Genomic DNA, 21964 nt, shown 5'->3' on the forward strand with positions numbered 1-21964 from the left:
AGTTGAGCGGAATGGATGGTGTCTTGAAAGGAGGATGTAAGATGAATATCAGCAAAAGAAAGACAAGGATAATAGAACCTAGTTAACTTAAACCAAGTGATTCAGAGGGAATTATATTAGGAAACGTTACACTTAAAGTTAGTAGATGAGTTTCATTGTTTGGGCAGCAAAATAAGTGATGACGGCCGAAGTTGAGAGGATGTAAAATGGTAAGAAAACTGGTTCTGAAGCAGAGAAATTTGTTAACATACAACATGAATTTAAGTGTTAGGAAGTCTTTACTGAAAGTATTTGTATGGAGTGTAGCCATGTACGAATGTAAAATATTGACGATAAAAATTTTAGATAAGAAAATAACACAAGATTTTGAAACGTGGTGCTACAGTGTAATGCTGAAGATTGGATAGCTAGATCTCATAAGTAATGGGGAGGTACTGAATAGAACTGGTAAGAAAAGAAATTTGTGGATTAGCCTGACTAGAAGAAGGAACCGGTTGATAAGACACATTATGAGAAAGCAAGTGCTAACGAACTTAGTATTGGAGGAAAGCATGTACGTGGAGGGGGGGGGGGTGATGGTGGGAGGGAGGGTAAAAATCGTAGACGGACACCGAGAGATAAACACAGTAAGCAGTTTCAGAGGGATATAGATTGCAGTAGTTATCGGAGATGATGAGGGTGGCACAGGATAGAGAAACACGGCAGCTGCCTTAAACCAGTCTTTGGATTGAAGACCACGGCAACAACTGCTCTAAAATGGTAAAACAATAATTAATTTTGGCTAAAATTTCTACGAAGATAAATCGAGGCCCACTGAAGACTAAAAAAAGATGGCGAAATAGTTTTGGGTAAATAGTGAGAAATACAGAGTGTTTCTAAAAAGGCAGAGTCTTAAAACCAAAATTTAAAGCTGTACAAAACTTAATAACAGTGATCCGCCACACATCAAAGACATCTGCCATTTTTTCACACTTTGCTGACACACCGCGCATCCTCGCGAAGGACTGCTGTGGTGCGGGGCACTATTAGTAAACGATTATCCCTACCGCTGCTGTGCGAGTGTATACAGGGCCTGCTATGCCGTTGCCCAAGCGTTTTGGACGCGTCTACGCGCGCTGCTTGGGTTTTCCTACACTGCTATGGACGGCTGAAGGCGTCCTGAACTGTCGATCTCTGACTGCTGCGAACGTGGTACTTCCATATCTCAGATAATATAAAGTCTCCAGCATGTATGATGCAAATTTGCCTCATTACCTGTTGTCATTTGCAAAAAAATCTCATTTCGATAATCCTTTATGAAATAAGACAATTGTTATGACCAAATGATACGCAATGCTCAAGAACATAAATGGGCGCGTCCTGCGCAGCCGTCGTTCGGATATAAAACCTAATAACTTCGACAGCGAAACGGGATATCTTTCTGCTCTTAATTTTAAGTAAAATTTCGGTATCTCCTCTACATTTGATATAATGCGATGTATGAGCTAAAATCAGCCATATGCACAGTTTATGCAGTATGTTTATACCCTTGCGAATTCTTTAAACTTTCGTTCAATGTTTTACTTAGTTTGGTGCAGTACAGTAATCAGAAAGTAAGATGGGCAAAAATTAAATGTTTTCATTTTTTTTCATCAGTATTCTGACTAGTTTCATGCGGCCCGCCACGAATTTCTCTTCTGTGCCAACCGTATTCCAGTCTCTGTCTTCCTCTACAGCTTTGCCCTCTAAAGTTCCCTGTAATACTATGGAAGTCATTCCCTGATGTCTTAACAGACGTCTTACCACCCTGTCCCTTCGTCTTGTCAGTGTTTTCCATATATTCCTTTCTTCCCCGATTCTGCAAGCAACCTCCTCGTGGCTTACCTTACCAGTCTACCCAATTTTCTACATTCTTCTGTAGCACCACATCTCAAATGCTTAGATTCTCTTCTGTTCTGATTAACTTCTCAAGGTTGGGATTCACAGTCATATCATATTTCTTAAAAGACATCATAGTCGCCGTTGACTGTATAAAATATTTATTATTACGATTGCAATTTCGGCCTTTTGGCCATTTTCAAGTAACACTGCAAGAGTTACATTCTGTCAGACAGTCTTACATTCTGACACAATTTAACTTTTGCAGTGTTACTTGAAAATGGTCATAAGGCCGAAATTGCAATCGTTATAATAAATATTTTATACAGTCAACGGGGACGATGATGTCTCTTCTGTTCTGTTTTTCACACAGTCCATATTTCACTACCATACAATACTGTGCTCCAAATACATCCTCTTCCTCAAATTAAGGCCAATGTTTGATACCGGTAGACTTCTCTTGGCCAGGACTGGATTTTTTGCGGTGCTAGTCTGTTCGTAATGTCCTCCTTGCTCTGTGTATCATGAGTCATTTTGCTGACTAGGTGGAAGAATTCTGTTACTTCTTCTGCTTCGTGAGCACCAACATTCGCTTTTCTTATTTCATCTACTTCTCATTACCTTCGTCTTTCTTCGACTTACTCTCATCCGTATTTTGTAGTCTCTAGACCGTTCATTCCGTTGAACCCAAGCTGTAATACTTCTTCACTTAGAGTGAGCGTAGCAATGTTATCAGCTAATCTTATCACTGATATCCTTTCCCCTTAAATTTCACTACTATTCTTGCGCCTTTCTTTTATTTCCATCAATTCTTCGTCGACGCATAGATCGAACAGTTGGGACGAAAGATTATATCTGAGTCTTACATATATTTTTATTCCAACCACTTCGTTCTTTGTCTTCCACTCTTATTGTTCCCTCTTGGCTCTTGTACACATCGTATATTTAGCCGATTTCCCCTACAGCTTACTCCTATTTGTCTCAGAATTTCGAACATCTTGCACAATTTTGCATTGTCTAACGCTTTTTCCCGGTCGACAAAACCCTATCAACCTGTCTTGATTTCTCTCTAGTCTTGTTCCCATTATCAACTGCAAGGTCAGAACTGCCTGTCTGGTGCCTTTACCTTTCCTTAAGCCAAATTGATCGTCATCTAAAACATTCGCAGTTCTCTTTTTCATTCTTCCGTATATTTTTCTTGTCACCAACTTGGATGCATGAGATATTAAGCTGATTGTGCGATAATTCTCGCATCTGACGACACTTGCGGTCTTCGTGATCGTGTTTCACCTAACAGTTATCGGAAAATCGGATGATAAGTACACTACTGGCCATTAAAATTGCTACACCAAGAAGAAATGCAGATGACAAGCGGGTATTCATTGGACAAATATATTGTACTAGAACTGACATGTGATTACATTTTCAGGCAATTTGGGTGCATAGATACTGAGAAATCAGTACCCAGAACAACCACCTCTGGCTGTAATAATGGCCTTGATACGCCTGGGCATTGAGTAAAACAGAACTTGGATGGCGTGCACAGGTTCAGCTGCCCATGCAGTTTCAACACGATACCACAGTTCATCAAGAGTAGTGACTGCCGTATTGTGACGAGCCAGTTTCTCGGCCACCACTGACCAGACGTTTTGAATTGGTAAGAGATCTGGAGCATGTGCTGGCCAGGGAAGCAGTCGAACATTTTCTGTATCCAGTAAGGCCCGTACAGGACCTGCAATATGCGGTCGTGCATTATCCTGCTGAAATGTGGGGTTTCGCAGGGATCGAATGAAGGGTAGGGCCACGGGTCGTAACACATCTGAAATGTAACGTCCACTGTTCAAAGTGCCGTCAATGCGAACAAGAGGTGACCGAGACGTGTAACCAACGGCACCCCATACCATCACGCCAGGTGATACGCCAGTATGGCGATGACGAATACACTCTTCCAATGTGCGTTCACCACGATGACGCCAAACACGGATGTGACCATCATGATGCTGTAAACAGAAACTTGATTCATCCGAAAAAATGACGTTTTGCCATTCGTCCACCCAGGTTCGTGGGTTGAGTACACCTTCCAGGCGCTCCTGTCTGTGATGCAGCGTCAAGGGTAACCGTATCCATGGTCCCCGAGCTGATAGTCCATGCTGCTGTAAACGTCGTCGAAGTGTTCGTGCAGATGGTTGTTGTCTTGCAAACGTCTCCATCTGTTGACTCAGGGATCGAGACGTGGCTGCACGATCCGTTACAGCCGTGCGGATAAGATGCCTGTCATCTCGACTGCTAGTGATACGAGGTCGTTGGGATCCAGCACGGCGTTCCGTATTACCCTCCTGAACCCACCGATTCCATATTCTGCTAACAGTCATTGGATCTCGACCAACGCGAGAAGCAATGTCGCGATACGATAAACCGCAATCGCGATAGGCTACAATCCGACCTTTATCAAAGTCGGAAACGTGATAGTACGCATTTCTCCTCCTTACACGCGGCATCACAACAACACCAGGCAACGCCGGTCAACTGCTGTTTGTGTATGAGAAATGGGTTGGAAACTTTCCTCATGTCAGCACGCTGCAGGTGTCGCCACCGGCGCCAGCCTTGTGTGAATGCTCTGAAAAGCTAATCATTTGCATATGACAGCATCTTCTTCCTGTCGGTTAAATTTCGCGTCTGTAGCACGTCATCTTCGTGGTGTAGCAATTTTAATGGCCAGTAGTGTATTTGATATCGACCAGAACGCTATCTTTCAACACAGCCATCAGAATTTGACGCGCTGTACAGCTATACCGAAAGTCGCCTCAGCAAGGAAGAGCACGTCTGTAGCAGCAAAAGGGTTAATACGTTTATTTTTTTTTTAAAAAAAAAGAAGATATTGAACGAGAGTGTCTCGTCATGGATGGGGCGTAGCCTCCCTTTTGGGAAGCGCAGAAGCTGCGTGGTGCAGGCCCTGCTCCATCAAGCGGTCACACCCGACGGAAACGCCACGTAACTGGGTCGCCCCAATTGCGCGATTGTGCGGTGCCGGGCACCGCCGGCTTCCTGGCTTGCAGACCTGCGAGCTGTTCCGCTTCTATTCACCCAGGCAGGTGACCCAGAAAGCGTCGCTCCCCGGTTAGGCTTCCTTTCTTCCGGCGGACGCGGCCAGCGTTGGTGGGCGCCGCGCCAGCCACCCACCCTAATTTCAATATGCTGCCGTATCCCTCCGCCGGGTCGGCGCCTTCTGGTCGCCGCCTTCTGCTCCCTCCCACCCCGCCGAGAGCGCCGCTCAGGGCCAACTTGCGCGTACATCCAATAAGCACTTTATCAGAATTACCGAGTGGATATCGGCTCCGCGCCGCCGCCTTATTAACTGCGCCGGAATTGCAGTCGCTCTGTTCTCCCTGCCTTGGACCCGTTCTCAGCACCCTGCGGTCGCAGCGGCCAACGGAAACCCGACTCGACTCGGCGAGCGGCCATGCAGTCGGAAAATTGTCCCACAGATTAATGTCCCGCCTTCCTATCGCTGTGGTCGGATATCGCCTCTGCAGCTTCTCCAACCGCGAAAGAACGGACTAACCATCCGTGAAGTTTCTCGCCTTACTCTCTATTTTCTTGATTAGGCAACACTGGGTGTGGCCAGCTCTTGGACTGGTAACCGCCTGTGAGTTTCCTTTTAGCTCTATGGCAAATGGAAATAGAGTTGGTGGGGTAAGGTTCATGAACACCACACATTGCACCAATGTGTGAGATTCACCCTAGTTGTATACAGCTCTGAAATTGTCCCTAACTGTGCACCAGGATCACATTGACCCTCAGTTATTTGCTGGAGATACAGATTGATTACAGAATACACTGAAGCGCGAGATAAACTGGTATAGGCATGCGAATTCAAATACACAGATATGTACACAGGCAGCGGGCGGCAACGCCTATATAAGACGACAGTTGTCTGGCGCAGTTAATAGATCGGTTACTGCTGCTACAGTGGCAGGTTATCAAGACTTAAGTGACTTCGAACTTGGTGTTACAGTTGGCACACGAGCAATGGGACACAGACTCGCCGATGTAGCGACTATTTACCTAGTATGCCGTGAATATCAGGAATCCTGTAAAACATCAGATCTCCGATATCGCTGCGGCCGGAAAGAGATCCTGCAAGAACGGGACCAACGACGACTGAAGAGAATCGTTCAACGTGACAGAAGTGCTACTCTTCCTCAGATTCCTGCAGATTTCAGTGCTGGGCCATCAACAAGCGTCAGCGTACTAACCATTCAAGAAAAATAATCGATATGGCCTTTCGAAGCACGAGGCCCACCCGTGTACCCTTGATGACTGCACCCAACAAACGTTTCCGCCTCTCCTGGGCCCATTTACACCGAGATTGGATTGTTCATCACAGTAAAAATGTGGCCTGGTAGGACGAGTTTCAAATTGTATCGAGCGCATGCACGTGTACGGGTATGGGGGCAACCTCATGAGTCCATGGACCCTTCATGTCAGCAGGGGACTGTTCAAGCTGGTGGAAGCTCTGTAATGGTGTGGGGCATGTGCAGTTGGAGTGATATGGGACCTCTGATACGTCTAGATACGACTCAGACAAGGGACACGTATATCAGCATCCTGTCCGATCATCTGCATCCATTCATGTCCTTTGTGCATTCGGATGAACTTGGGCAATTTCAGCAGTACAATGCTACACCCTGCATGTGCAGAATTACTTCAAAGTGGCTCCAGGAACACTCTTTTGAGTTTAAACGCTTTCGCTGGCCACCAGACTCCCCCAGACATGAACATTATTTGAGCATATCTGGAATGCGTTGCAACGTGCACTTCAGAAGAGAGCTCAACCTCCTCGTACTCTTACAGAGTTTAGGGACAGCCCTGCAGGATTCTAGGCGTCAGTTTCCTCCAGGACTACTTTAGACATTAGTCGAGTCCAGGCCACGTAGTGTTGCGACACTTCTACGTTCTCGCGGTGGTCTTGCACGGTACTAGCAGGTGTATTTGTTCCTCTGGCTCTTTAGTGCATTGTATTATGGAAGTTGGCTCTCATATATGAACAGCATTTTATTTCACCTCTGTCATGGATTTTCTTAATCAGCACTAGTATTAATGCATCAAAAATACGAAACAAACTAAAAATTGTCATACAGGTTTTTGAATGATGAAACTTCAAAGTGATCCAGATCCAAAGGCTTTATTTCCAGCTTACTTAGATGAAGATGCTATTTATTTAATGATATTCACGTCTTACACAAATATTTTGGGGTGTTCCCATTTATTCACAAATCCTTCATTATTTCCACACTCTTGGAATATGCACTACGACGTTATCGGCAACTGACCGGCCTATTCCATTAGGGAGAGCTCTGTTCCAGCAACTCCCATTCATAGCATGGACGACTCTATTTTCTTCACCACTGAGGATCCTGCAGACTGATCCGTCCCGCCATTGTCCATAACTGCTGCAGGAGCATCAGCTTCAGAATCACTTTTATCAGGAAAGTCACTTACGCCACTTCGACGATTGATTTAATCTAAGTGTGCTTCCCTTATAGCATCCTCAGTTAGTAAAATGTCGTTTCTAAGTGCCATTTTGCCAAAAATGTCCTTCATACCCGGAGACAGATTAGGTACGCAATGTGTACTCCAGAGTCACAGTCATCGTTCAAAAATAATTTCTGTCAAATTAATTAGACAAGTTATGTCCCACAACTTCGAACTCCATTCACTGCCAGTTCTCACTCAATGTTGATTCTAGCGTACACTTCTGGGGAAAAATTCAAAACCTCTGTGCAGTGTCTTATGAAGCGCAGGCATGTGACACTGTTAACGGTGACCTGTCCGTTGTATGTGAACGTTATGTGCGCGAAGGACAGAGAAACCTTTCGCATTAGGTGGCTGAATCTGACAACAATCTGAAGCTACATTACATTTTTATTTTATTTGCTTGATAAGAGGCAGAGCGAGACCAGCTAAGACAGTCGAAATATGTGCATCTTTAGGGGCCATTAAATCATAAGACACAGAATTGTATAAACGAAAAGAAGGTTTACTCCTTACAGAGAGTGCAGCTGGGCGCTCCGTAGTTGGTTTGTCAACGCGCCTGTCAGTAACTACGAGATCGACAGTAGTCTGTTAGTCACAGCGGAACTAAAATCCGCAAAGAGCCAGGAGGGAAACACGATCTAACTATATGGGTGCCGGTGCCAGAGAGTTCGTCGCTTGGAGCCGACGCCCTTCGGCGGCGACTAGTACCGAACACGTGATTTCTCTCCCACGACTACTATTGTAGTGAGTGAAAAGAGAGCCGATCTTTCTCTCTTCCCGGAAACGCACAAACTCTGCTGAAGCGACGATCATACTTGGTGAAAGCTAAACTTGAACGTTGCAAGGAAATACACACATAAAAAAAAAGGTTTTGCATGAGCCCGGTTCCCAGAACTCCTGAAAATAGACGTTGACTGTGGATAATGTATCACAGACACAGTCCCTTCGACTGTTTAGTGATGTCACTAAACCCACCCAAAGATGTAAAGAACCATGCATGAGCAGCGCCTATTAGACGGCCGATTAGTTCCAGTCACTTCACCAGGGAGAAGGTACACGGTTCGCGTTGTCTGCAGTTCAACCATGGCTAGACGGTCAATACAACGGTTCGATCACGTCCGCATTGGTACTTTGTGCCGGGAGGGCCCTCAAGAAAGGAAGTGTCCAGGTGTCTCATAGTGAACCAAAGCGATGTTGTTCGGACATGGAGGAGATACAGAGAGACAGAAACTTTCGATGACATGCCTCGCTCATGCCGCCCAAGTGCTACTACTGCATCGGACGACCGCTACCTTCGGATAATGGCTCGGAGGAACGCTGACAGCAACGCCGCCGTGTTGAATAATGCTTTTCCCGCAGCCACAGGACGTCGTGTTACGACTCAAACTGTGCGCAATAGGCTGCATGATGCGCATCTTCACTCCCGACGTCCAAGAGAGGTCCATCGTTGCAACCATGCAGCGCGGTACAGATGGGCCCAACAACATGCCGAATGGACCGCTCAGAATTGGCATCATGTTCTCTTCACCAAGGACTGTCGCATATGCCTTCAACCTGACAATCGTCGGAAAGGTGTCTGGAGGCAACCCCCCAGACTGAACGCCTTAGACACACTGTCTAGCGAGCGCAGGCAAGGTGGAGGTTCCCTGCTGTTTTGGGGTGGCATTATGTGGGGCCGACGTATACCGCTGGTGGTCATGGAAGGCGCCGAAATGGATAGGTGAGTGCCATCCTCCGACCGATAATGCAACTATATCGGCAGCATACTGGCGATGCCTCCGTCTTCATGGACGACAATTCGCGCCCCCATCGTGCACATCTTGTGAATGCCTTCCTTCAGGCTAACGACATCGCTCGTCTGGACTTCTCCAAACATGAACCTTATCGAACATGCCTGGGATAGATTGAAAAGGGCTGTTTATGAACGACGTGACCCACAAAACACTCTGAGGGATCTACGCCGAATCGCCGTTGAGTGGGATAATCTGGACCAACAGTGCCTTGATGGACTTGTGGATAATATGCCACGACGAATACAGGCATGCATCAATGCAAGAGGAGGTACTACTGGGTGTTAGATGGACCGGTATGTACAACAATCTGGACCACCACCTCTGAAGGTCTCGCCGTTTGGTGGTACAACATGCAATGTGAGGTTTTCATGAGCAATAAAAAGGGCGGAAATAATGTTTATATTGATCTATATTCCTGTTTTCTGTACAGGTTCCGGAACTCTCGGAACCGAGGTGATGCAAAACTTTTTTGGATGTGTGTAGTAAAATGAAAAATCTGAAATTGATGATTGGTTGGGCGACCTGTATATCTTAGCATGTGTTGTCGTCGTTCTGGACGTCAGGACAAAGATTAGTTTGATGAAGCATTCGACGGCAGTTAAATTCTGTCCAAGCCTCGTCATATCGGCACAGTTACTGGAAGCTACATCCATTTGAACCTGTTTTACTATATTCGAGCCTTTTGCGTCCAGAACAGGTTTTACCCTGAGCCCTACCCGACATTAGCAAGATAATGATTCCTTGACGCCTCGGGGTGTGCCCTATGCCCTGTCAACCAATCCCTTATTTTAATCAAGTCGTAGCACTTTTTTTTCCTCCCCACTCGATTCAGCACCTCCTAATTAAGTATCGGATCTATCTAGCTAATCATTAGCATTCATTTGTAGTACCATATTTCAGCAGTCTACAATGCAGCTTGCCTGCACTGTTTGTAATCCACGCTCCGCTCCTGTAAGTTTTTGTCAATAAAAATCATAAAACCATTAAAATATTCCTGAGTCAAGATTGAGCTATGAAGTTTGCTTCTCTGTTTATTCGCTTTTATACGCTGTAAATATCAGAATTGTACGTGATTAAGTTTTACACAATGTTAAGAATCGTCTTAAGATTACATCGATACAGCTCGTGAAAACGCCAGTGTTCAAGAGTGCAATGGATTACAGGAATACAGTCAGTTTACCCCAAACTCAGATGCTGATATTTCGGCAGGTCCAAGGCACGGACTCAACGAAACATTAACTCTTGGTGGACACGTTTACGCCGACCAGGGACTAAAAGACGTCGTATGTTGAAAGAATACGCTCCTCAAAAAGAACTAATGCCACTTAACAACCATAGACAATCAGTACCAGACTTTACCCACAGTGGAACATAAGATCTTGTCTCTCTGTAAGTAGCGCCAAATACATTCCTCTGTCGTTTGATCTGGAACGTGGCAGGATTCCTGGCAGAATTTAAGCAAGCACCTCCTTCTGTATTTCTAACGTAATTTGCTAATTTTATTTCAACTTCTTCCATAACAAACACTACGCCAACAGCTCATTCAGATACTCTGTGGGCCGGCCGGAGTGGCCGAGCGGTTCTAGGCGCTACAGTCTGGAGCCGCGCGACCGCTACGGTCGCAGGTTCGAATCCTGCCTCGGGCATGGACGTGTGTGATGTCCTTAGGTTAGTTAGGTTTAAGTAGTTCTAAGTTCTAGGGGACTGATGACCTCAGAAGTTAAGTCCCATAGTGCTCAGAGCCATTTGAACCATTTTTGAGATACTCTGTGTCTTTACAAGGGACGTTCCGTAAGTAATGCAACACATTTATTTCTCCTCTTTTTTCGGTAGAAAAAATGCGGAATTTGATATGGGATATCGTGGAATATTTCCGCTTCAGCCTCTCATAGTTGGCGGCGCTACACTTCGCTTTCAAAATGAAGTCTGTAACAGAGGTGCATTCCAAGCAGGCATGGGTCATTAAGTTCCTTTTGCGGAAAATCTGAGCATCGCTTTCGCAGAATATCTACAGAGGAATGAAGAAACGCACGGTGAGTCGTTGGACGAGGCCACTATCATCATGGCAACGAGGTCGCGCAAACCTCTCTGATCTGCCGCGTGCCGACCGGCCGCACACAGCTGTCACTCCTGGAACGCGCGTACACACTCATTCGAGATGATCGACGAATCACAATCAAACACCTCTCTACTTTACTGCACGACTCTGTTGGTAGCGCTGACACTCTCGTCCACCAGTTGGGGTAGTCAGAGGTGTGTGCCCAATGGGTTCCATGCCGCCCAACAGGAGATCATAAAGATCAACGAAGGACCATCTCCGCCAAATTGCCTGCGCCTTACATGTCTGCCCTCGACAATATTACGTCGACCGTAGTCACAGGTGATGACACATGGGTTCATCACATCAAACACGAAACAAAACGGCAATCCATAGAGCAGTGCCTCACCAAACCTCCTCCGAAATAGAAGTTCACAGCGCACCCTCAGTCGGTAAAATCATGGCGACCGTCTCCTGCGACTCTGAAGGAGTTATTCTGGTTGATGTCCTCCCTCAAGCTGCTACGATTAACTCTAAAGGCGATTGCGGTACTCTCAGTGAACTGAAGAAACGTCTTTAGCACGTCTGTCACCACAAAAATGTAAACGAACTTTTCGTTCTCCATGGTAACTCAAGGTCTCACACATGTCTCCGCACCCAAGAGGAGCTCACAAAAGGTCACTGGACTGTTCATTCTCATCCACCCTACAGCCGGGATCTCGCTGCTTGGTCCAATGATTGCCGCACTCCCGGGAAGCACTACAGGGATGAGGGATAGGTTATTGATGACGCATTATACTGGCAGCGACGTCTACCACGGGAGTGGTACCTTACGGGCATAAAGGCTCTCTCAATAAGGTGGCGTAAGGCCATCGCATTGAACGAAGACTATGTTGAAAAATAGTGTTCTGCTACAAGAAGAGTTTGGGATAATGTAGTGCATTGGAATCCTGAATAAAGCCATTCAGAAAAAATTTGTTACATTACTTATTGAACGCCTCTCCTATTTCCATAGAACGACCGATATCAAGTCTATTCTCCACAGTCATGATTTATGTTGTTACTGTAAGTGTTGTGCGACGCTTATCTTCTGTACAACGGTCCTCTACGGTCTTGCTATTCTGACCGATTTATAAGAGACCTCAACTGCATGAGATACAGTATACACTCGCCTAATGCCAGCCGACACCCTAACAGGACCCTAATCTCTGGTGGTCGTCTAAAAACGCAATTCGCATCCTATTTCCGCAGAATAACACCCTGTGGAATATACTACCTGCTTAAGTCATAAAAGCTGCAAGCTTCGACGGCATTTCGTTACCATCATCGTTTATATGACGCATTGTTGGTCAATACTGCAACGTGCGTATGATCTGCCCCTCAGTTATTTCCTTTCGGCGAAGAGGCAGCCTCAATATGTGTTAACTCAGCTGCCAAACCTTCAGGGCATCAGACGACATGAGCCCAGCGATCCAAGGGAGGCAGTACAATTTCACACTGAGCAGTGTGGTGCAAATAGCAGCCTGCTGATACACATCAATATGAGTTCACCTCTTGTATCTCCAAACGTAACATTAATTCGATCACGCATATTTACCAGCAAAAAATACCCTCTCAATATGCAGAAGAATTTAGCGGGAATCAAATCAGCGAAATTGTATGATATCAAACGGTATTAGTTCAATCCTGCCCATACATTCCATTTCATTGAATTTACTTATGAACCATGAATTTTGTAGCTTCATGCCAGAATAAAGCTGAGTCCACCATCAAGTCGATTCCTCTGGTCCTGCTGTTTCAGAAGGGAGAATCTCTTGTGGTTTACTGCATTGCTCATGACGAAGTGGTCGAGTTGTCACATCTCAAAGGTAGTGAGTTCGTCCGCGACTGTTGACTGAATGTTTCTTAGTTACTTGGTTAGGTAGATAGGTTCAGTGGGTTATTTTACACGATGAATAATAATAAAGTGGAATGAGTTACTTCACAAACTGGAATGAACCTCAAACATGGCTGCAAGCTGGCCGTTTACAAAGGAGTTCACATAACGGAGAAAAGCCTTTGTGCAGTAAACCGATTAAGTTTATATACTTCAGCATGAATTAAGCTACAAGTTGCGAAACAAATTTATTCGTGAAGCAAAAGGAGGTGCCCAGAAGCAACTTTTTCAGCTTACTCTGATATTCGGCTGTTCTGTTTATCAGGAACATAAAATTATTATGTAAAATATCAAAGGTTTTATTAAAAGCATTATTTATTCTTTTTCTAAAACAAGAGTAACAAAGATAATTTTGTTTGCTGCTAGTATTATAATCATGAATGACATTATTTCCTCTGAGTTCTAATGCATTATTTCCAATAAATTCCATGGGGCTTCATATACAGGGTGTTAGGTGTATAAGTCTAGATATTTTCATTGGTGACTGTGGACAGTATACTGAACAAGATTACGTCAGTATTTACTACATTTGCAGGCTAATAATTACAATTATTAGAAAGATCATGTTTTTAGATTGGTTAATATCTCCAAGGATACAACGCCAGAGCAAGCAATTAATGCTTATTTTCCGCTGGACAGCAGGTCAGTTGTTGAAGCGTGGACACAAAATGGTTAGCCTGTACTGACGGGCTAGTGCACTTACTGGCGGCTTTACGACCATGTGGCCATGTAGAATACAGGCAGTATATAATGGGACGTATTTGCGGGAAGATCACGAGATGCAGAGAAAAAGCAACTAACACACTATTGTGGGTAAATATTAAGACACCAACTATCACAATAACTGCACTTATACTCTATCACCATTATACTGCTATCTGAGTATAAGCACCACATGTTATTGTAGCTTGATGCCCTTGTACAATAAAAAAAATAACTTCTTTATTAAAGATGAAATAACCCAGAATAGAAGAATAGAATCCTGTACGACATTAATGAACGAAAATGAGCAGTGTATGTTAACCTAGTGATTTATGGCCCTGCAAAGACTGTAAAAAATGAAGAACAAGAGTCGTTATATTGAGTTGCTTAAAAATCTCTAAGATGCGTTCATACCAATTCAAGTACTGACCAGAATGTACACCTAATTTCTTATTAAATTCCGCCTTGCACTCTAAGTTCCGCCTTGCACTCTAAGTTCTGCTCATGCTTTAAATTTATCACTGGTATCATACCGTTTGAGAGGTAGAACTGAATACTATCTGTCTCTCAAAATTAAAGAAGGGACCATATGCAAAAATAAAACAGCCAATAATATTTCTAAGAAAATTATTTACAATTCCTTCATTTGCTATATGTCTAGCAGATCTGATTATCATACCTGTGTCATTTTATTACAAGGAACTAACTCTGCTTTACGGATATTAATGGAAGATGATTAACACATATGTGAAACAAGAGGTGACTTTCGCTGAATCATGTGGAACTCCATTATCGATTTCTCTCCACAGCAAAAATATCTCCCCTTCACAAGTTCATGAAGAACAACGTTCAGCATTCTTTTACTTTTGCATTACGAGAGCCATCTGTTTGCTATTCTGTTACTACCATGAAGCCTTAGCTGTTGTTACAGAATATTGTAAATCACAGTTTAAAAGCCATAGATAGATGAGAGAAAAAACAGCTGGTACTGTTTGGTTATTTGAGCCTTGTAAAATGTGGAGTCAGAGTGTATATGTACCACTATCAGTTGAGTAACCCTTCTTCACCCATATGTTATTCAGTGTTCTAAATTGTATCATACAAAAAAGAATTATGGAAATGTATATCTTTAACCTCATTTTAAATTCATGTTGATCTCATTCAGTGAATAAATAGGGTACATAGCGAAAAGAAGATTAAACAAAGAATAAGAACGTGGAGATGTCTGTGAGATGGAGGGGGGGAGGGGGGATGAAGGTGTATGTTGACCTCTCCTGAGCGACTATAAGAGCCTTCAATACGGTAAATTAATCGTTAAATGTTGATTTTTTCTATACTTAGGTGTCTCGTACTCCTTTTATATCAATTTACTGTTATTTATTGTGAAAGGTTAGTTTCATCCACTACAAAATTTGATTTTGGTATTAATTTTAGAGTGTCTGAAACGAATTCACAGTATCCTGGAGAGAGGTTACAAAGTGAACATACGTAAAAGCAAATACTCTTGTAATGAATCCTTGTTAAATTACGAATTACGTTGCTGAAAAATTAGATTAGCAAATTATGTGAAGAAAGTAGTTGACTGTGAAATTAGTTAAAAGGACACTTGATTGTAATTGGCAATAGCAAGAAAACCTTACTGAAAGATAGAAATATGTGAACGTTGAATAGAAATTTGATTGTAACGAAGAATTTTCTGAAAGTATTTCTTTGGAGTGTATCCTTATATGCAAGTAAATTGTGTGTGATAAACACTACAGACAAGATGCGAATAGAAAGATTTGAAATGTGTTGTGAATGGGTACATCAGATGATTAATGTGCAGCTACCCCATAGAGTTAGGAAATGAAGAGCTCTATAGCAAAAATTCAATGTAAGTGGTGTAAGGTCAATAGGGAACATCATGTGGCAACAAAGAGCAGTTAGTTTGGTAATGAAGGGAAGTGTATCCGGTAGAAACTGCAGAACTAGACCAAGACACGATTACAACAAGCAGGTTCAAGAGGATGTAGGTTTTTATAGATATGCAGAGATGCAGATACTTACATAGTATAGAATAGCACGAGAGCATAACGAAGATTTGTAAGTGATAGAAATTGCAACAACAGAGCCAGTCGTCATGAGTGTTCTGCCCAAACGCAGGTTTTCACGTGATAAGTCTCCATGCTCTCATGTCTGCTGTCATCCTCTGCAGATCCACGTAATTTTCGCTTCCCTTTATGTCTCCTGTCATCTTGTATCTCCTCCTTCCTGTCAGCCTCCTCCCACGAACTAGACCTTCCAGAGCACCTGTTAGCAGACAATCCCGGCTCATCCAGTGCTCCATCCAATTCGTCTTCCTTTCTCTTACATCCTGCAGCGGCTTTCTCCTCTCACCAACGCTTTCCAGTACTCTTTCCTTACTTGCTCTATCTATCCAGTTTATCCTCTCCATTCTTCTCCACGTCTCAAATACTTCTGCCCTTTTCTCATTATCTCGTTTCAGTGTGCGTATTTCAGCCCCACAGAGTACTTCACTCCAGATAAAATTCTTGCCAAGTATTTTCCTCAAACATTTATTTAGTTTGTCACATAATAATCTTCTCTTTCTACTGAATGCTCCTTTGCTCTAGCAGTGCGAGTTTTCATCTCTTGATGGTACCTCAAGTCTTCAGTAATCTTGCTTCCAAGATATATAAATGCTCTTACTTGGTTAGTAACAAATTGACCTATCTCAATATTTGCCAATCTCAAAACTTTGCCGATCGCCATACTCCTTGTTTTTGCTCTGCTGATTCTCATCCTATACACCACATGAACATCTTTCAGATCTTTCAGCATTTTATTTACAGTTCGTTCACTTTCCACCACCAATACTATGTCATCAGAAAATCTTATACACTCCATTCTATTTCCGCCCATACACACTCCTCTTTTTCCATCTAAGCCTTTCGCAGTAATCGGTTCCTGGCGTAAGTTGAACAATGAAGGGGAGAGGCAACAACCTTGTCTAACTTCCCTTCCAGTGATGGTTCCTTCACACATTGCTCTTCTAATCCTTATTCTTACTTTCTGTTGTACATATACGTTCTGTGCCAGTCGTCTCTCTTTGCAATCAACTTCTTTACTCTTCAAAATAAGCATCAGCTTGTTCCATTGTAGTCTATCTACAACTTTTTCCAGACCGTTAGAAACAGCACACATTTCTCTACCTTTCTCAATATCTCTTTTCTCTATGATTCCTAATCGGCCAACAGCAAGTCTTGTTCCTTTTCCTCTAGCTGACTTCTACATCCGCATCCATCTATACAACCTCCCATACAGCCTTCTATTCAGCATTCTCAGCAGTACTTTAGCGGCGTAGAAATTAGGAGGATAGTCCTATGCCCTTTACATTTCCCTTTTTTCTCAGCTGGTATCATTAACGTTGCAAGAAAGTCATCACTCTATTCCTCTTCGGCATATATCGTATTGTAGAGGTAGGGTATTTCCTTCTTTCCCCTTTCCTCCAAATTCTTCAACGCTTCTGATGGCAAGTTATTGATTCCACATGACTTCAGATTCTTCATCTCCTTCAGCGCCTTTATTTCTTATGCCTCCAAGATTCTGTACCCCTTTCCATCTCGGCACACATTCTCCCTCTTCAATCTTCATTTCACTTGGTGTTTGGTCCATTTTATACAGACATTCTCAATATTCTTGCCATCTACTCAATCAACTGGATTCAGATTACTATGTTTCAAAATAATTGCATTTGTTTTTGTTGTTTTCAAGTGCCACCTGTTCTTTTTGGTAGAACTATCGAAGAAAGCCGAAGTGTAATTATGTGAAGGAACTAAAAATTTAAGTTGACTCCTACTCTCTAATTATCTCTACCTCGGCGCGGGCAGATATAAAACAATGCCATTTTGCTTGAGCTTTGACATTCCTGATTCGTTTCTCAACTTCCAGCTGAAAACTCAGATTGCGTGCACGTTAAGAGCTACTGATATGCTTGATGGATTAGGTGCCCCTTGAAATTTAATCAACAAGACGACAGCGTCGCTTTCCCAGACGGCTGATAGGCGCCACAGCCGTTTCCGTGAGAAACTGAGTTTGCATTAACACGTAGCATGACTTCACTCTAATAGTGCCTTAGAGCCATATACCGGCATCACTTCAAGTGACATAGATGCTACGGATAAAAGTGTATTTAGTGATGGATAGATGTGGGCTCATGCATTTAGCAGGAGCGGTGGCGCTTACTAACGGGGGAAAGTCACCTATTTTGGGGAGGAAGAAAATGAAAACCATTTGTGTTAGCACAAACACTAAATATACTTTATTTAACACGTTAGAATGATGGTGCATGTTCAATTTCTGCTGTGCAAAATAAATAATGTTGCAAAACTGTCTCTCTTGAAAATGGTTTCCTAATTTGGGGAGGTCTTGTGACCATTGTATGTAAACCAAGAAATCAGGTATTTGGCACCTGTAGCACATTTAAAGACACGTATCACTAACATGTCGCTTGATTGTAGAAGCAGCACATGCTGTGCGTTCTTATTTCATGCATTTTGAGCACCGATTCCAGTTCTCTCCATTGTGATCGTCTGAGAACAGCCCACACGATAGATGCACTCAGCCTCTTCATTGTCGTCGCTATCTTCGCTTTCATCAGACAGTTCAGTTTCATCTGCTTCAGACTCTGATGAAGATCCAATGATCCTCCGTTTCTCGCCAGTCCGTATGTCAGGTCCAGTTGTCTGCTTCGTTGTTCCGCGCTTACCACGTCCTGCATTTCTAGCTTGCTTCTGAGTCACCACCCTTTCTTTGGGTCAACTGATCAATGGTTTCAAGAAGATCCAGTGGTCATTTAGCAGAACCAGTGTGGGATCGTTTGGAACCTATTTGGCCCCTAAATTTTGGAGGACGGCTGATGTCAGTTGCTGTGACAAATCTGGATCTTGGTGTTTGAAGGACAGCATTTGCTTCAGATTCTAGCGTTCCAAAAACGGCATTTTTTTTTCGAGATCCTCACGAAATTCCTGGTTCTGGATCCTCATTTGCAGATGGACTGTTCTCAGGAGATTCAGCCAGTTCTTCTACAACAGCAAATTCATGAGGTAGGAAATTCTGACGGGTCCATGGAAGCAGACCTGCCTTCTACAAACCGTTTGCTGCTATGTCGGCTGTCGCTGCCCGTACGTAAGGCTTTCGAAAAATATCGCCTAATTGGTACACAGCTACGAAACGATCAACATCGTACTTGATCCACCTCTCAATCTCCTCAGCATATAATGTCTTCAGTGGCCTGTCTTCAGTGGCCCCATAAATTAGAAATCCAAAGCCTGCCATTTATGTGAGCTACGCGGCGGCAGAAGACGGTGGAGACGTGGTTATCCCAGGTCAAATTGATCAAGTAAGTGCTTCTGACGTAAGCGAAGCGTCCATCAACGACAAGAAGCGCAGTATCATCTTTCGCTGCTTTCCTTGGGGCAAGAAGTGGTGAAACCATTCTTACATATGTCTGTTTGAATCGACTCTGAAGAATGGTATGCTTGAATGGAACCTATAGGAGAACCATCCATTAATTTCATCTTCGTATTCTCTCACGGGAAGATCATCAGTGATGGAATAAAGTGACCCGAAGATCTCATGCATGCCACTACAGTAATGAGTGTGTAACCTCCCCCTCACTTATCGACCTTAATGACAGTGAAAAATTAAACCGCGTGTACCTAATGGAAAATTGGGAAAAGCAATCGTCACCGAAGTTAATTAGTCGGTAAAGGTAAAGTTAATAAAGAAAGTAAATGTGCGGCCGTTGCGTTAACAATTAACTAGCGGTAATTACATATTTGAGATTTGGGAAAAATTGCGGTCGCCAGTCCTATAGACAATTACTATACTAACTGAAGAAGAAAGGTTATTGCTCATATAATTAGCACTAGAAGCGTGGCAACTGAAGGTTGACACGTGTAGTGTGAAAACTGAAAGTTTGTCAGAAGTAATAAATTTCGCTACACTCTGACTTAATTTAGCAAAAGAATTAATAAAACCAGAAAATTGAAAGTTAATTTAGTGACTAAAATTAATAGTGAGCTTTGTTTTTGAAGCACATCGAAATTCAGTAAAATATGGTTAGTCTTGGGGTACCTCAACAATCATTTCAAAAGCTACTTGAATCTACGAAATTTAGAAATAAGAGATTTAACTTTGAACTTGAACTTGAATTAAATGATTCTGAACAATTATTAATAGTAAAACTTAGTACGTACCAAGCTGAGCTGCAGTCACAGGTAAGCTAAAATACTTTAACAAAACTCGCACTCTTAATTTGTGCTTGCGTAATCTAAATATTGTAGCCAGCTATGAATACCTTAACTGAACTTTGAAATTAAAGCAGTGAAATCGAATGATATTACTTTAATGCTGGCGTTTGAATTTCAACGACACTCGTGTTCATTCCAGAAAAGGAAGGGACCGTGCTTGGTAATGCAATTGGGACAATGAGCAACAAAGGTTCATGCTACGTTGCTGTAATATAGTGAGAAAAATTTAACAGTTTGAAAAGCTGACGTCTGCCATACAGTTCTAAAACTTTACGTGCCACCAATCTTCCTTGTTGGTTGATTGAAGTCGTCGATCGAGGAGGTGGCGACAGTCACTCGTTGTCGGCCGTCGCTGTTGCAGAAGCTGGATGTTGGCGCGCTTTCTTCTCGACACGGTCTCCAGTCGAAACGGGCTCTTGATGTGTGCCAGCTAACGCTCCCGTCCGCGACACCATGTCAGAAACTAACATAGCAAGTCGAATGCAATTACATGCTGGCAAATCCCGAAAGCGCGGCAACTCGCGGGAGCGTCACACAACACACCTGCTCCACTGCACTACTCCAGCCAGACTCCCTCTGCTCTGCCCGCGCTCCACGCGGCAGAGTTAACGCTACCAAAGATCCTAAACACTTTGGTTCTCCACACGACCTATCGATGTATTCGTTCGATAGCATAGTTTTCCCTAGGCAAGACCCAGCGTAAAATACAAATAATATTTACCAAAACAAACCAATTATACATCGACATAGATGCATAAAAATATATATACAAATAGTAAAACAATTACAATATATAAAGGCACAGAAATGTCATATATTTAGGTAACAAAATAAGAAAAAAATTCATAGTACATTAGATGGAAATAGGAGGATATGCATTTCCGGCGTTACAAGTGCACCCATTTCAGCAGCCTGTAGATAAGCAATTACTTTTTCCCCTTCAACGCGATAATTTTAGTGTGCTTATGATGCACAACTGTGATTTCATTTACGTCACAGTTAAACAGTCTGGCTGGGTTGCTCTTCACTGAGGCTAAGGACGGCCTGTAAATATCGAAAAACTTGCTGACAACTTCGACTGTGAAACCCGTAGTTCTGGGGAATGAAATTCTTTTGTGAGACGCAACACAGAGTTCGGGACATCGTTTTATTAAGTTGAGTAACCATTTTTTACCAGCGTGCAGCTTTTCTTTCGAAAATGTGTTTTCATTGCTACCTTTTACAGCAAGTTGCTGGCAAGTCTTTGGACATCTTTTCTAGAGAGACTATAGAACCGCTCTTCCATGTGGACATAGCAATTCCTCAAGTCTTTTACATTTATCGAGGGAAAATAGTTTTATTTCTTATTTTGGTGTGCATAGATTCATCTGGGCATTTTTGTCTTTGACACAAGATTCCAATGTTGTTTGAGGAACACGAACACGTGAGATGTTTTATAGCTGCTAATTTCATTACTGCGCGTAGCTAAAATGGCAGCCATAATTTGTTTAGGTTCCTAAAGTTTCTTAAGTTCCATCCAAAAAAGAAACGCAGACTGTTGCGAGGGACTCTTTCTCTGCTTCTATTTAAATACTTTCTTTGGTATACCATTCAGAATACAAAATAAAAACATGTGTACAGGTATATTTATCTAAAATTAATTTTATAGAAAGCAAATAAAGTTGAACATAGATATACAAGAACTTAAAGTTACAGCGAATAATTTGGGATCGCAGTTTGGGAACCGTATAAGGAATCCCTGACTTTCACAAATTAAGGCACCTGCTCGTGCTAACAAAACGTGTTCCATTAGTGCACTTCGTAATTT

This window comes from Schistocerca cancellata, chromosome 5 (assembly GCF_023864275.1).
Source record: "Schistocerca cancellata isolate TAMUIC-IGC-003103 chromosome 5, iqSchCanc2.1, whole genome shotgun sequence".
NCBI lineage: Eukaryota > Metazoa > Arthropoda > Insecta > Orthoptera > Acrididae > Schistocerca > Schistocerca cancellata.